The sequence below is a fragment of the Limulus polyphemus genome, unplaced genomic scaffold (assembly GCF_000517525.1).
Source record: "Limulus polyphemus unplaced genomic scaffold, Limulus_polyphemus-2.1.2 Scaffold7311, whole genome shotgun sequence".
Classification (NCBI taxonomy): Eukaryota; Metazoa; Arthropoda; class Merostomata; order Xiphosura; family Limulidae; genus Limulus; species Limulus polyphemus.
This window is the reverse complement of record NW_013672921.1, coordinates 32,974-36,771: the sequence shown is the minus strand read 5'-3', so window position 1 is coordinate 36,771 and position 3,798 is coordinate 32,974.

The window sequence follows — 3,798 nt, the reverse complement described above, 5'->3', positions numbered from 1 at the left end:
TGTTTTGAATCATCAGCTGAAGACCAGAGCTCTTTAGAATAACTGTGATGAGGAAGATGTCATATTGTCATTTTCTAAGTTAGAAGAAGTTTATAAGAAGTGGTGATAAATTAACAAATAACAAAAAAGACACAATTTTGAACTTTTCTGTTTTATTCAATTTTGAAATTGAAAAAGTGGTTTTACAGTGTCATTTGACTGCTCTTCAGTGTTTTAAAATTTAATATTTCCTTCAACCTATCCACGGAAATGTTTACATCCTTCCTAAATCTGGTACATACCTAACATACTAATTGCACAATGATCTTATCTTTCTGCATGGCTATGGTCTTCCAGATTCACTGTCAATATGTATGGGCTTTCACCAGGGCCGGATTAAGGGTCTACAAGGCCTGGAGCTGAATACTTCCTGTGGGCCTACTCACACTTATTCATAATACAAGTAAATAAAGTGGACATTCAGGCTTAAGATCTACCAAACTATCATCAAATTGATATTAATTCAGGAAATGACAGTAATTTTTAACGACAAAGTTTGTTTGTAGTTAAGCACAAAGCTACACAATAGGCTCTCTGTGTTCTGCCCACCACGAGTATCGAAACCCGGTTTCTAGCGTTGTAAGTCTGCAGACATACCGCTGTGCCACTGGGAGACTATTAACGACAAGTAACTTGATAAATTTTTACAGAAGACAAATTAGAAATCAATTTTAAGTTTTTCATCACAGTCAGGCGTGGATATAGAATATTTTGAAGGGCGGAGTTTCCCTGTGAAAGGGAATACACATATAAGAACAATAATATATTTGTGATTACAAAATGTGAAACGGATGCAGGAGTGTTTCAGACGAAATTCGCTGGTTCGATCAACAGCTAAGGTTGAAAATATAGGTTTTTATAGTATACTTATTTTAAATTTCCGCTTATTATCCTACTAAATGCTTTAATTTTTTAGGGTTGTGCTTGGTGATTTATAGGTATAAGATGCTGATAAATATTCGGAGTAACATAATTCTTATGCATTAGGCCAATTTGATATGTGCATAAGGATAATTTCGAAACAATGCTCATTGGTATTTTTATATCAAGACACACTGTAATGTGTCGTGCAGCCAAAACAACCTGCAGGACGAACTATGTGTTATTAACAGAAGCGAGTTTCCACTTTCTGTAGCTCAGACTGTGGTGACCCAAACCATCACGTATGTTCAAGGAATGTGCTCTACTGGACCCATAATTCATATACCAAATTTCCAGCCAATTTATTAAGAAATACACGTGATATAAAATTTCTACTTTTGTTTAAAGTTCTTCCTATTTGTTTTCTTTGCATCGAAAGTACCGAAAGTTTTTTTGATAGAAAAACATTTTTTAAAAAATTTGATACACTGATAGATCTGTAAAACCTATGATTAGGTGTCCAATTTGGTCTAAATATAAGCCACACGTGCAAAGTTATTCAAGAAAAACCACTAAATTTTGAACAAAATGTTGGCAATCGCCTAAGCAAAAAACACGTGAGCTATTGGTCTAAAATATTTACCACAGCTTCCCCTAAGAGTAGAAGTGGACCATTTTTAATATTTTGTCATTTTGATTAAAGTCGGCTGATTTAGAGTAGCAAAACTATAAGGTGAAAGAAAGTAGTAGTTAGGCCAAACAAACTAGATTAACAGTTTCTTGCTCAAGTTTTCAAAAATAATCATATGACTGGACGGTTATTATTCATTTTAAAGCACAAATTAGCTGAATCTTATGAAGTTCTTCTAATTAAATAGCGTTTAGCATCACGTGATATTAGTTAAGCAATTAGTGTAAATAATGATGTTTGATACCGCTGTACCGAGTGCATGTGGGTGATGACAAGAAACTGTTAATATAGATTCCATGGTGTTACTATAAAGGAGGTTATTAACACTGTTTTAGAGAGGAAAAACTACCAATAAATATTTCAATGAATCTGGTTGGTTCTATAAAGTATAGATCTGTTCCGAATAACAGGGTTGCGATCCTAAAGCTAATGTGGGTTACCATCGAGTGTCACTTTCTTATTTGTTGACAAAAGGTCACGATAACTAATCAAAAACACCTTAGGTGTGAAAAAACGGTGCGACCAAAAAAAAAAAATCATTGAGAGTACGACTTAAAGGAATGAAATCAAAATTGGCGACGAAACTGATAGCTACACTTATAGCATTGATAGGAATTTTTCAGCCAATATTCATTCATTAGTTAGCTTGGCAGCGTATTTTGTTTTACCCACCATCATGCCCAAGGTTGAACAAAAAACGTATGAGACATTTTGATAATACTGTTCACACTGTAACAGCAGATATATGTCATATGGGACCAGAAGGATTTTAGGTTGTATACATATAGAATTTGAGTTAGGTTTAATTTGGAGTTCGAACTATTCTCCTTCAAGTTGTTCTTGAATTGAAGTAACAACACTGAAAAGACAAGTTGCAATAGATTTGTTAATATTCAAAAGCTAAACAGAATTGTTCTGGCAAACCAACAGTGGTTTTCCTAATGTTATTAGTCAGAGTATTATTTCTGGTGAAATACATTGAGCATGTTTATGTCTCAGTTAATTTGTTAAATGTGTAACTTTCAAAGAAGACATCTATTTTCATTGTTCCTTATGATATAGTTTAATGTTTCAGACTGTATATGGTAACTCCCTGTCAGCTGTTGCATATGATTAAAATTACAGAGCAAATGATGTAATAAAAACAGATGGTAATCCCCTGTTTAATACTGTTGAAGTTATAGTGTTAGGAATATACAAATAGATGGTGATCCCATACCACCTGTTTTATACTGTTGAAGTTATAGTGTTAGGAATATACAAATAGATGGTGATCCCATACCACCTGTTTTATACTGTTGAAATTATAGTTTTAGGGATATAATTCCGAGATTATAATATGTTTGAAAGTGAATCCTTGTTAGGGCTAAATGTGTACTAGGATGATAACTCTGGTTTTGTACGTTGTGGACTAGGACTCAATGGTGATGTTTGAAAGTGAATCCTTGTTAGGGACTTATCATATTTACTCCTATACATACAGAAAATAATATTTTTAAACTTTCTTAACGAGATATTTTTATTTATTTATTTTTCCCACAAAACAAGCAGACCTGAATTTAGTGGAGTTAGTGGGCGTGACCTAGTGGTTAACGTGCCGGACTGCAGATCGAAAGATTTAAGATTCGAGTCTTGATTTACTGAACACGTTCTACAGTGTTTGGGCTATAAAGTTAAAGATAAGAAGTTGAATCCTTGTCACGCTTTTGAACATAGAGCCGGGGCGTTCGAGCTCTAGTTTCAAATGACACAACCAGATGAGATTGTTGACAGTGAGTTGCAGGTTAAATCCCAGCTAACAGTTCGGTACCCATCAAACACTTGAGTAAACTGGAACACGAGAGCTAAAGTGTCTTGACATTTTAGTCAATGTGTGCAGAAGGTAGCGTTGAAGGTGAAAATCCCAGTTACATTAACATTCATAATTTGAACTATCAAATTAGATGAAAGGAAACAGGTTAATAGCACCCTCCGCCATATGTTTGGCTGCTCTGGTCTGACGAAATATAGAGATTTGACTGCTACCCCTTACAGCTCATTCACGGTCCCTCAAGGGCGTGTATATCTATGCGCAACGGGCAGCAAATCATGAACCTTTGATTGACAGTCACGGCATGCTGACCACTAGTTCATATTAGGTCATAACTTTCTAAGTTAAAGGTTCTTTCATTCAACCGGTTCATTAACTATTAACCTTTTCAAAGTTA